The sequence below is a fragment of the Oncorhynchus gorbuscha genome, linkage group LG15, assembly GCF_021184085.1.
Source record: "Oncorhynchus gorbuscha isolate QuinsamMale2020 ecotype Even-year linkage group LG15, OgorEven_v1.0, whole genome shotgun sequence".
Classification (NCBI taxonomy): Eukaryota; Metazoa; Chordata; class Actinopteri; order Salmoniformes; family Salmonidae; genus Oncorhynchus; species Oncorhynchus gorbuscha.
The window spans coordinates 36,831,716-36,845,571 of NC_060187.1; the positions used below are offsets into that span (position 1 = coordinate 36,831,716).

The following is a 13,856-nucleotide window of genomic DNA, read 5'->3' on the forward strand; positions in this document are numbered from 1 at the left end:
AGATAGACCCAGGTCTAACAGAACCCGGTAGACCCAAGGCTAACAGATCCAAAGCTAACAGATCCAGAACCACAGAGTGTGTAGTGAAAGGGGGCCGTTAGCCAGTAGCCAGGCAGTCGGAGCTCCACTGTAAGCTCTACTGTCACCTTAGAGGAGACATGAACAGAGATCTGCCTGTACTACTCCAGAAAGGGAGAGGGGAGGGATGGAGAGGGAGGGAGGAAGGGAAGGAGGGAATGAGAGAGAGGAAGAGAGAGCAGCTGAGGAGAGCGAGGGGGTGGGGCACAGGAGAAGGGAAAGGAAAGCTGAGACAGTGAAAAGAGAGGGGGAGAGAGAGGTGTTGAGCAAAAAAGAGAGGGGGAGTTAAATAGAGAGAGTGTGATATGAGAGAGAAAAGAGATAGAGAGGAAGGATGAGTGAGAGCCAGAGAAAGAGAGGGTGAAAGAAGGGGAAAAAAAGAGCGAGAGTGCACCGAGAAACGACAAGGGAAGCTTTGAGCTCTGGCGAGGAATAATGAATCATGAATACGTTTAGCAGTATCTGCTCTTAGTTCCTCTCTCCCCAGCCCTAGTCGTGTGCCATTACTCTCCTCATTTTCACGCACAGGGCCATCTCATGTGCTGCTGCCATTAATTGAGACATCGCGGTCACTCGCTGTCTACAAGAGTCAGAGTCCCTTTAGCTTCTACTGATCGGGAAGGGATGTGTATAGGAGAGGATTTGGAGGGAATGGGCCGGCTGCCAACAGGGCTACTGATACTAATTGATCTGATACTATCTGATCTGATACTGATTGATCTGATACTAACTGATCTGATACTAAATGATCTGATACTAACTGATCTGATACTAAATGATCTGATACTAACTGATCTGATACTAACTGATATGATACTAACTGATCTGTGTGTGTGTTCTGTTTTCCCCTCCCTTCCTGCCGTGGAGATGGTGATCAGTGATCAGCTATGGCATTATGGTAGCTTTAGATCAGAGAACAGCTAACGGAGCACAGCATACACTTCTCTGCCTCACTGGGTGATAGACAGGGGAGCACCACTGATACTGTATGTAGGACCATTGAAGGACTAGTAGACTGGGTTTACTTATTCAGTGATATACAGTATATGTTGGCAGAAATGAAGTCATATCAACACGTGATATTTTAGGTCTGCAGGCTGCTAGTTATATATTCCATGCTATACATTCTCAGAAGTCTCACGGATCTGCGTCCAAACGAAGCCTCAGTACAGGGGTTGAATATGCAGTGAAATACAGCACATTTGGAAAGTATTCAGACCTCTTCCCTTTTCCCAAATGTTGTTACGTTACAACCTTCTCCGAAAACAGATTAAATAAATGTTTTTCCTCGTCAACATACACTATACCCCATAATGACAAAGCAAACATTTTTGCAAATGTATAAAAAATAAATAACAGAAAAACATTATTTACATAAGTATTCAGACCCTATGCTATGAGACTCGAAATTGAGCTCAGGTGGATCCTGTTTCCATTGATCATCTTTGAGATGTTTTTACAACTTGATTTGAGTCCATCTGTGGTAAATTCAATTGATTGGACATGATTTGGAAAGGCACACACTTGTCTATATAAGGTCCCCAAGAACGCAGTAGCCTCCATCATTCTTAGATGGAAGAAGTATGGAACCACCAAGACTCTTCCTAGATCTGGCCGCCCGGCCAAACTGAGCAATCGGGGGAGAAGGGTCTTGGTCAGGGAAGTGACCAAGTACCTGATGATCACTCTGACAGATCTCCAGAGTTTCTCTTACATAAGTATTCAGACCCTATGCTATGAGACTCGTAATTGAGCTCAGCTGCATTCTGTTTCCATTGATCCTCCTTGAGATGTTTCTACAACTTGATTGGATTCCACCTGTGGTAAATTCAATTGATTGGTCATGATTTGGAAAGGCACACAGCTGTCTGTAAGGTCCCACAGTTGACAGTGAATGTCAGAGCAAAAACCAAGCCATGAGATTCAAGGAATTGCAAGGAATTGTCAGTAGAGCTCAGAGATAGGATTGTGTCGAGGCACAATGGGGAAGGGTACCAAAACATTTCTGCAGCATTGACGGTCCCCAGAACACAGTGCAAGAAGTTTGGAACCACCAAGACTCTTCCTAGAGCTGGTCGCCCAGCCAAACTGAGCAATCAGGGGAGAAGGGCCTTGGTCAGGGAGGTGACCAAGCACCCTATGGTCACTCTGACAGAGTTCCTCTGGGTTCCTCTGGGGAGATGGGAGACCATTCCAAAAGGACAACCATCTCTGCAGCACCTCACCAAATCAGGCCTTTATGGCAGGGTGGCCAAATGGAAGCCACTCCTCAGTAAAAGGCACATGACAGCCCACTTGGAGTTTGCCAAAAAGGCACCTAAAGGACTCTCAGACTATGAAACACAAGATTCTCTGGTCTGATGAAAGTCTTTGGCCTGAATGCCAAGCATCACTCTGGAGGGAACTTCGCATCATCCTTACAGTGAAGCATGGTGGTGGCAGCATCATACTGTGGGGATGTGTTTCAGCGGCAGGGACTGGGAGACTAGTCAGGATCAAGGGAAAGATGAACGGAGCAATGTCCCGAGAGATCCTTCATGAAAACCTGTTCCAGAGCCCTCGGGACTTCAGACTGGACAAGTCTCTGAATGTCCCAGCCAGAGCCCGGACTTGAACCCGATCGAACATCTCTGGAGAGACCTGAAAATAGCTGTGCAGTGATGCTCCCCATCCAACCTGACAGAGCTTGAGAGGGAGGAATGGAAGAAATTCCCAAAATAAAGTTGTGCCAAGCTTGTAGCATCATACCCATGAAAAGTCAAGGCTGTAATCACTGCCGAAGGTGCTTCAACAAGGTACTGAGTAAAGGGCCTTAATACAGAAAACCTGTTATTGCTTTATATTTATGGGCTATTGTGTGTAGATTGATGAGAAAATAACAACAATTTAATACATTTTAGAATAATGCTGTAACGTAACATAATTCTGTACATAGGTCTGCAGAAGGCTAGTTACATACTATATTTAGTGATATACTGTATTCAAGGATATTGGCCTGCAAGGCACTCTGTTCATAGTTCTACTGTACACTACTGTTCAAAAGTTTGGTGTCTAGTTTGAGAAACAGACACCTCAAGTCCTCAACTGGCAGCTTCATTAGATAGTACTCGCAAAACACCAGTCTCAACGTCAACAGTGAAGAGGCGACTCCGGGATGCTGGCCTTCTAGGCAGAGTTCCTCTGTCCAGTGTCTGTTTTTTTTTACCCATCTTAATATTTTATTTTTATTGGCCAGTCTGAGATATGGCCTTTTCTTTGCAACTCTGCCTAGAAGGCCAGCATCCCAACTCTTCACGGTTGACGTTGAGACTGGTGTTTCGCGGGTACTATTTAATGACGCTGCCAGTCGAGGACTTGTGAGGCGTCTGTTTCTCAAACTAGACACTCTAATGTACTTGTCCTCTTGCTCCTCTTTATATTCATTCTGGTTAGAGACCGTTTTTGCTGTTCTGTGAAGGGAGTAGTACACAGCGTTGTACCAGATCTTTAGTTTCTTGGCAATTTCTCGCATGGAATAGCCTTCATTTCTCAGAAGAAGAATAGACTGAGTTTCAGAAGAAAGGTCTTTGTTTCTGGCCATTTTGAGCCTGTAATCGAACCCACAAATGCTGATGCTCCAGATACTTAACTAGTCCTAAGAAGGCCAGTTTTATTGCTTCTTTAATCAGGACAACAGTTTTCAGCTGTGCTAACATAATTGCAAATGGGTTTTCTGATAAACTTGGATTAGCTAAAACAACGTGCCATTGGAACACAGGAGTGATGGTTGCTGAAAATGGGCCTCTGTACGCCTATGTAGATATTCCATTTAAAACCAGCTGTTTCGAGCTACAATAGTAATTTACAACATCAACCATGTCTACACTGTATTTCTGATCCATTTTATGTTATTTTTAATGGACAAAAAATGAGCTTTTCTTTCAAAAACAAGAACATTTCTAAATGACCCCAAACTTTTGAACGGCAGTATATATATTCAGTCAAGTCTAGAAGGCTCAGTGGATATAGTAAGTGATAATGCCCTACAGAAGGCTAGTTATATATTCAGTGCTAGGCCTACAGAAGTGTGTGCGTGTGAGGAATTGTGAATTTGCCCAAGGTGTGGAAATGCTGGATACAAGGATAAGGTTTAATAGACAAGCAATGGACAGGCATATGCAAACGGACAGACAGACACGTTCCTCTGAGAGGTTCACAGCAATCTGGCATAGAGTGAAGGACAAACCTCTCATTATATGCTCATTCTTTATCTGTTTGTTCCCTCAGTGCCAGACCCAGACCAGAACAACAGTCAGAGTTGGGTCAGACTGAACACACACACACACATTATTCTATTGGACGCCATTTAGCTGAGTGTTTGTGTGTGTGAGTGAGATAAAGAGAGAGAGTGAGAGGGTTTACAAAATGTGTGTGCTCTAGTGTCTGCATAATAAATGTGTGTGTGTGTGTGTTTGCTCGCTCATGCCTAATTATCGCTAGCTGTCTGCCCAGACTATGTTTCTATGTGTACATATAATGCATATTAATACGTAGCCTCGGCTGGTTGTGCTTAGCTGGCATTATAACCTGAAGCCAGAGCTGTGTGGCAGAGAGATGATGGCATTATGACCTGAAACCAGAGCTGTGTGGCAGAGAGATGATGGCATTATGACCTGAAACCAGAGCTGTGTGGCAGAGAGATGAAGATGGCATTATAACCTGAAACCAGAGCTGTGTGGCAGAGAGATGGAGATGGCATTATAACCTGAAACCAGAGCTGTGTGGCAGAGATATGAAGATGGCATTATAACCTGAAACCAGAGCTGTGTGGCAGAGAGATGAAGATGGCATTATAACCTGAAACCAGAGCTGTGTGGCAGAGAGATGGAGATGGCATTATAACCTGAAACCAGAGCTGTGTGGCAGAGAGATGAAGATGGGCTTTGCTTTAATGCCTTCATTTCCAACACACTGATTTGCCTGTAATAGGATTGGGTCTCTCTCTCTCCCCTTTTTCTCACCACCATCACCTCCTCCTCTCCTCCATCCTTTAATCCAGGCTTGATCTTAGTGGGTTCAGTGCTTTTTTTCTCTGTTTATTTAAAGAGATGCATTAGGATGAGGGGTGTATGTGGGTCAGCTGGAGGAGGCTTTGGACGGGTCAAACGTCCCTCGGTGTGTTTGTGTGTGTGTCTGTGTGTGCACAGCATGTGTGTGTGTCTGTGTGTGCACAGCATGTGTGTGTCTGTGTGTGCACAGCATGTGTGTGTGATCACTGATGTGTGCAACCCCTCTTTGCACATGTTATAGCATATGTGCTCTGTGTGTGTGTCTTTGATGTAGGAGTGTGTGAGCGCATGCATGTGTAACAGAGCTCATTTGTGAATAATGAGGCAGAGAGAGAGAGAGTGATGTAATCATGTTGGAATGAGAGAGCGAGAGAGAGAGAGTGATTCATTCCCAGGGAGCTAGCCTTTTAGCCTAATGGGTTTGTCACTCGATCAAAAGTCCACTGAGTAGCTACAGATGCCCTGCTTGGGGTTTGTGTATGAACGAGTGTGTGTTTGTGTGTGTGTGTGTGTCTATAGTTGTGTGTGGGCACACATACATGCCTGTTCATGTATATGTGTGAGACCGAAAGCATTATCTAACGTCTGTGTTCTCCTGCGTGGTGTGTCTGTTTGCTTTGCGTGTGTCTGTGTAGATCCCCAACGGTGAACGGGACGCTCCAGTGCCTTTCAGACACAAATAAAAATGAGTTGTGTATGTGTACTACCAAGGTGTATGTGCGCTTCCCCAGTGTGTATGTGTATTGCCATCGTGTATGTGTGTGGCCAGTGTATGGGACTAGTTGTGTACTGTATAATTGCTTTGTGGTGGACAGGAGTTTAAAGCTGTAGCAGTCTGTCAGCCCAAGCTGGTAAGCTGGCAAGCTGGCAGTGTGTGAATATGAATGTCAGAGTAATGGGTAAGCGCATTATATTGCTGGGGAGCCTACGAGAGATATTGTTAAAAATAACCCTAACTCTGGAACTCAGGCAGAAATTTGCCCGCAGGACTGCGTTTTCACAGATGTCCCGTAAAGGCTTCTCTTTGTCTGCTAAAGAGCCGCTCTATGTGTGTTTTGTGTGTGTATATTTTATGTGTGTGTATTCTTGTGTGTGTGGTTTGTACGTGTGTGTGTGGTGTGTGTGTGTGTGTGTGTGTGTGTGTGTGTGTGTGTGTGTGTGTGTGTGTGTGTGTGTGTGTGTGTGTGTGTGTGTGTGTGTGTGTGTGTGTGTGTGTGCACATGCATGAATGAGAGTGTTGTATGTCTTTCCTGTTTATTTGACAGAGCCTCTATATCTGGTTTAGTAAGAGAGGGTTTGTGTTTGTATGTGTGTTTCAAGTTGTATTAGTCGTATGTACAGGATAAACGTGTGTGTATGGCGGGGGCTGTCTGTCTTTCTGTCTTAATGCTCCATGCCCCTCTCATGGTGGGCTCTGTTGCTTTTATGAGAGCATTTCAATATTTTTTGTGTCAATATCTGTCTGTGTGTGTGTGTGTGTGTGCTCTGTTTGTTTGTTTTTCTTTCATTGTGTGTGTGTGTTTACGTGTGCGTGTGTGTGTGCTTTACTGCTCTCCTTTCCTCATTCCCTCTCTCTGTTTCTTTTCCTCCTCTTCCCAAATAGAGGGGCCATCAATCAGAGGGCGGGGGGGTGCTGGCTTAGCGCCAGGAAGAGAGGCTGGCACTCTGCCCAGAGAGAGAGAGAGAGAGAGAGAGAGAGAGAGAGAGAGAGAGAGAGAGGAAGAGAAAGAAAGAGGGAGGGTTCGTGAACAGGATGAATAGAGAGAGAGAGAGACCAAGTGAGCAGAGGGGAGGGAGAGAAAAAAAGAGAAACAGAGTCTAAGTGCACAGAGGAGAGGGAGGGAATAGAGCGGGAGAGAAAAGGAGCGTGAGAGAGAGAATAGGGGTGATAGACGAGGGAGGAAGAGATCAGTTATTTTATTGAATACCTCTGTGGCTTTGACCACAATCAGTGGCTGATTAGTGCATCACTGGTTACTAATATTTGCCTTGAAGTGTTTGCAGAGGGAGGAGAGCAGTTCCATTAGGCAGCAGGGGGAGGGAGATAAGGATAGACTAGGGCTGTCTGGCCAGGGGCACTTGCTTGCTCTCTTTCTGCTGCTACAGGACTGAGGGGGACTAAGGGGACTGCTGAACACATGCAGGCAGGCACGCACGCATACAATGAAACACTCACACACATACACACACCCATATCTACACACTCTCACCCAGCACAGCCCCACTGGGGCTCAGGGAAAGACACAGCTGGCAGTTCCCAAATACACCATCGCAACCCCCCCCCCATCCTCACTATGCTAACCTAGCCGAGCCCACACCATTCACATTCAACTGTGTTAGCAAAGCTTTTGCATCATGTTATAAAGTAAGTGCTCCAGGAAAGCTTACTGCAGCTTGTCTATGTCATACCAATGATCCACATTAGTTTCAGAGTATCAGTAATGACTCCTGTGTTTCAGCTCACTGTATTAATTATTACCCTGAAATGATCTGATGATGGGGGAGCACGCTGAGTAAAGCTGTGCAGACTGTGTGTGTGTGTGTGTGTGTGTGTGTGTGTGTGTGTGTGTGTGTGTGTGTGTGTGTGTGTGTGTGTGTGTGTGTGTGTGTGTGTGTGTGTGTCCCTCAGGCAGTGACAGACTGATGTGCTCCACAGCCTCCAGAGAACTGTGTCCTTGTCCTCCCTCTCATCCATCCATCTTCTCTTCCTCCCACATTTTGGAGGAATTTAGGGTGATTTGTTTGTGTTCTAATTGTAGCCTAATATAGACTAACATTCCCTCTCCTCTCCTCTCCTCTCCTCTCCTCTCCTCTCCTCTCCTCTCCTCTCCTCTCCTCTCCTCTCCTCTCCTCTCCTCTCCTCTCCCCCTCATCTCTCCCTCTTTCCGCCAAACAAAGAGGCAGCAGTGTTCTGTTGGCAGACTATTTATCCTCAGGTGTTTATTGACCAGCCCTCTCCTCCTCCTTTGTATCCATCCACCCATCCCTCCATCCACAGCCCTGCCAAAACTCCCTTATGCACTCTTTTGGCAGAGCTCTCCCCAACAAGTCCATGTTGTTGTTGCTGACACCTGGCCTACGCTGGAGGAAGAGAGAGGGAGAAAGAGATGGGGGAGAGGAAGCAGTGCGGAGCTCTGTTTGAAGCAGGCTGCCAAGACTCCGGTCTGACAGATCTAGGATCAGTTGTAGCCATGGTTGTGTTGTTAGTGAGAGCAGAGGCAGGTCATCTGCACTGATCTGGAATCAGAATTCCTGGGTTGGCTGCCTGGTCGAGGGAGGCCAGCGGCTGCAGTCTACTCTCTGAACAGCTCATTGTAGTCAACAACTCAATGATTGTAGTTTCTTGGTCTAGCTACATGTATTAATGTTACACAGTGTCATAACAGTATATTGTAGACACAGTCCAGTAAGAATACCCCCCCCCCCTCTCATGGCCAATAGGAGTATACAATCCCTGTTCCTGCCCCCTCCCTACTCCCCCATACCCCTTTTACAGGCCTTCACTAAGCAACACAACATTAGTTATCTATCAATACTGAATGTGTCTCTCTCTCCTCCCGCTCACTCTGTTTTGTCTCTTTCACTTCCTCTCTCTCACACACACACACACACACACACACACACACACACACACACACACACACACACACACACACACACACACACACACACACACACACACACACACACACACACACACACACACACCAGTCAGCATGCACACAAGCCCACATTATATCATTAACTAGGTTTTCGCTCCCCTTCGAATGGAGCGCTGTATCTATTAGAGAGCTGTGTTGTAGAATTTGGCCTTGCATTGAGATGGGGCTGGCTGTTTCTGACAGGTGTGTGAGTGTATCAGACCCTGTCAGTCACTGTCCTCTCCTCTCGTTTGTCTCCCTCTGTGTGTCAGAAACATGTGTTTGAGTGGATCCATGGAGGGACACAAATACATAGAGAAACATCGAGGGAGGGAGGGAGGGAGGGAGGGAGGGGAGGGGAGGGAGGGAGGGACACAAATACATAGAGAACCATCGAGGGAGGGAGGTAGGGGAGGGGAGGGAGGGACACAAATACATAGAGAACCATCGAGGGAGGGAGGGAGGGAGGGAGGGAGGGGGAGGGAGGGGGGAGGGAGGGACACAAATACATAGAGAACCATCGAGGGAGGGAGGGAGGGAGGGAGGGGAGGGAGGGAGGGAGGGAGGGACACATACATAGAGAACCATCGAGGGAGGGAGGGAGGGGAGGGAGGGACACAAATACATAGAGAACCATCGAGGGAGGGAGGGAGGGAGGGAGGGAGGGAGGGGAGGGAGGGACACAAATACATAGAGAACCATCGAGGGAGGGAGGGAGGGAGGGGAGGGGAGGGAGGGACACAAATACATAGAGAACCATCGAGGGAGGGAGGGAGGGAGGGGAGGAAGGGACACAAATACATAGAGAACCATCGAGGGAGGGAGGGGAGGGGAGGGAGGGACACAAATACATAGAGAACCATCGAGGGAGGGGAGGGGAGGGGAGGGAGGGACACAAATACATAGAGAACCACCGAGGGAGGGAGGGAGGGAGGGGAGGGGAGGGAGGGACACAAATACATAGAGAACCATCGAGGGAGGGAGGGAGGGAGGGAGGGAGGGAGGGAGGGAGGGAGGGAGGGAGGGAGGGAGGGAGGGAGGGAGGGAGGGAGGGAGGGAGGGAGGGACACAAATACATAGAGAACCATCGAGGGAGGGAGGGAGGGAGGGAGGGAGGGAGGGAGGGAGGGAGGGGGAGGGAGGGAGGGAGGGAGGGAGGGAGGGAGGGAGGGAGGAAGGAAGGGGAGGGAGGGACACAAATACATAGAGAACCATCGAGGGAGGGAGGTGAGGTGAGGGGAGGGGAGGGAGGGAGGGAGGGAGGGAGGGACACAAATACATAGAGAACCATCGAGGGAGGGAGGGAGGGAGGGACACAAATACATAGAGAACCATCGAGGGAGGGAGGGAGGGAGGGACACAAATACATAGAGAACCATCAAGGGAGGGAGGGAGGGAGGGAGGGAATGAATAGAGTAATAATGGCTGTGGGAAGGCTGTTAAAGAGCGAGAGAACGCCTGAGTGAGGAAGACAACAGAATGAGGCTCTGTGTGTGTGTGTGTGTGTGTGTGTGTGTGTGTGTGTGTGTGTGTGTGTGTGTGTGTGTGTGTGTGTGTGCGTGTACACATGCATTTGTATTCTTTCATTTGTGTACATTATATATTGACATGTTATGTGTTGTGTGTTTGTTAGGCTCCATGTGTAGAAGACACAATTCGATGTCCTCACTTAGAAATAGCATTTTCAATGGGCCTTTGGCAAGTGAGAGATAATTGATGAAATAATGGCATTGAATGCAGTGAGGAGGAGAGAGATAAATGAGAAAGGGAGGGTGTTGAAAGGACATATGAAAACTGGAGACTAATAACACAGCTGGCCTTTTAAAGACTCTCTCTCCCTCTCACTCACTCACTCATTTTGTCTTACTATCTCTCTCTTTCTCTTGCGGCATCTTACTCTTTCTGTTTGTCTCTCTCTCATGCACTTGTTGTCGACTGGGTTTGAACCCAGGGCACCTGCATGCCACATGACTGTGTTAGCCCGCTGAGCTAAAGGCATGATCTTGAGGTGCTAAGATTTCAGGTCCCGGGAAGGGTTACTCATTACTGAACCACCTCCATCACATGCCTACTAACCTGAGTTGCCTCAATGACATTATTGATTATTATACGAGCTGTGAGAGGGATGGATGAAGAGTCTGTACATTAATTGATGTATGTTTGTGTTGCTCCTGCTGCTTCCCTGAAACATATTACCCTATAAGGGCCCAAGGGAATGAATAATGTACTATATTACCTTGTATGATACATAAGATAAGACTGAAGTGTGTGTGTGTGTGTTGCAGGCGGAGATTGTGAAGCGTCTCAGTGCCATCTGTGCTCAGATCATCCCCTTCCTCTCTCAGGAGGTAAGTAACACACACACACACACACACACACACACACACACACACACACACACACACACACACACACACACACACACACACACACACACACACACACACACACACACACACACACACACACACACGCTCATACTGTTCTCTTTACAATGGAAACCACATGGTCATAAGTACATATTGCTCTGTGTTCATCAAGACATAAGTACATAATGACCCAAAACAGTTTCTTAGCAGTTTCTTGACTGAGGTTAATATGTTTGACCCTATACCATGTGTGTGACAAGAATGTGGTGATAAAAAAAAATGTAGGTAAAGTAAGTGCGTGTGTGTGTGTGTGTGTGTGTGTGTGTGTGTGTGTGTGTGTGTGTGTGTGTGTGTGTGTGTGTGTCCGGTGATGAGTGTGTGTCCACTGAAGGGAAGGTCACAGAACTGGTGGCGGTTTTACCTTGGTCAATATTGACACAGTGTGTGTGTTCTCACTTGTGTGTGTGTTTACGTACTGTGTGTGTGCTTGAATGAGTAAATAGGTGTGGGTTTAGGGGTGTTTGAGTGTGGTCCTGCTGCGTACTTTTGTGTGGGCATGTGTGACACTTTCTCTGTGTGTGTGTGTGTGTGTGTGTGTGTGTGTGTGTGTGTGTGTGTTGTGTGTGTGTGTGTGTGTCTGTGTGTGTGTGTGTGTGTGTGTGTGTGTGTGTGTGTGTGTGTGTGTGTGTGTGTGTGTGTGTGTGGTTGCTCAATCAGTGCATATATTTGTACTGTGTGTGCATACAGTATGTTTGATAGTGTGTATTGAGCCACTCTGTGTGTGTTTGTTGTGTGATATATGTGCATTTGGTTCCATCACAAACATGTGTCAGGTACAATATACTGTATATGTTAGGAACAGCACACGGTGGGGTAAGTAACGTGTATGTGTGTGTGTGTGCGTGTGTGCGTGCGTGTGTGTGTAGCACCAACAGCAGGTGGTCCAAGCAGTGGAGAGGGCCAAGCAGGTCACTATGGCCGAACTCAACGGCATTATCGGGGTGAGTCACCTCGATTCACCATGACAACCATTACACCCCCGACAGCGACACTAACATACACACACAGCCTACAGGCAGTGGCATGCACACCTCTCTCTCTCTGCAGTGTTTATCATCCTGGGAGGAACAATGGGGTGTAAGTAGGCTGTAATGTGATGAGAGCTCAGACAAGCTCTCACTGGAAAGCCCCTCTACTTTCACACACACACACACACACACACACACACACACACACACACACACACACACACACACACACACACACACACACACACACACACACACACACACACACACACACACACACACACACACACACACACACACACACACACACACACACACACACACACACGCCAAAACAAGCTGTAATAAGACCTGGGGAAAACAGGTTCCCTTTATCTGTATGTACCCCCCTCTCCCTTTTCCTCCGTCCCAATCTTTTCCCCCTCTATTTTCTTCTCTCCCTCTGTCTACTCTTTTATATTTTGGTTTCTCTCTATTTCTCCTACTCCCTATCTGTCTCTCGCCGCTGTCCTCTTTTTTTCCCTCTGCTCTACTCTCACCGATTTTTCTCTCCATGTCTTCTGTCTCTCTCTCCCTCTAATCTTTCCTTGTTCTCTCTCTCCCCCTCTTCCTTCTCCCCCTGCCCTGTCTCCCTGGTGTACAGCAGCAGCAGCTCCAGCACCTGTCTCACCACACTCCAGGTATCCCACTGACTCCCCACCCGTCAGGGCTCTCTCTGGGGGGAGGCTCGGGCCTACTGGCCCTCACTGGAGCCCTGGGAGTCTCAGCCCACCTGGCCTCCAAGGACGAACGCAACCACCTGGACCCTGAGCACCTGAGAGGTACGACTCACTGACTGTTCTCCACGTGAAGGACACTGGTGGAGAGTTGTAGTACTGAAATGTGTCAGCTTTTGATACAAAATAACCACTTGGGTGAACTTTAATTGAACTCAAAGGGTGGCAGAGTATTCTTTTATTTTTCTATTTAACATTTATTTAACTACGCAAGTCAGTTAAGAACAAATTCTTATTTACAATGACAGCCTACCGGGGAAATGCCTTTTTCAGGGGCAGAACGGCAGATTTTTACCTTGTCAGCTCTGGGATTCGATCAAGCAACATTTCTCTAACTACTAGGCTATCTTTAAGAAAAGCACTCATTAAACATAAAACAAGTGACAAATGGCACTCCTTTGCCTGCAAGGCTGTATATTGACGTAGCGTGGTTATATGTTAAACTTCTCGGTCCCTGGTGCAGAAGAGAAAGAGACAGAGCAGACATGAATGAGTGAACAGAGGAAGACAGAGAGCATTGTGTCAGAGGAGTGGAGACGGAGAAGGCAGCACTGCAGATTGGAGACATGCACAATACAAAGCTTGTGTTTTTATTGCAGTGGGACAGGCCGTTTTTCAGGTTGACCTTGGCTTGCTGTGGGATTGTTGTTATTATTATCTATACTGACGTCAATTCCCTCCCCCCTCTCTGTTCCTTCCCCAGAAGGTGCGCCCAGCAGGGTAAGTAACCCCAACGTGTGTGTGTGTGTGTGTGTGTGCTTGTTCATCCGCTTGTGTGTGCATTTCGTGTGTATACAGTACGTGCGTGCTTGTGTGTGAGTGTGTGTTTATGTGACTGTGATGTAAAGTGAAGGGGAAAGAGAGTCTCTTTAAAGAGGAACTCTAAAAAAACATATGTTTTGTTGGAGAGCTCCCA

General features: G+C 47.2%; 1 pseudogene; it reads left to right on the forward strand.

Moving 5' to 3' along the window:
• The window catches only part of LOC123997056, a 107,922-nt pseudogene that overhangs the window by 37,066 nt on the left and 57,000 nt on the right, over positions 1–13,856 (forward strand).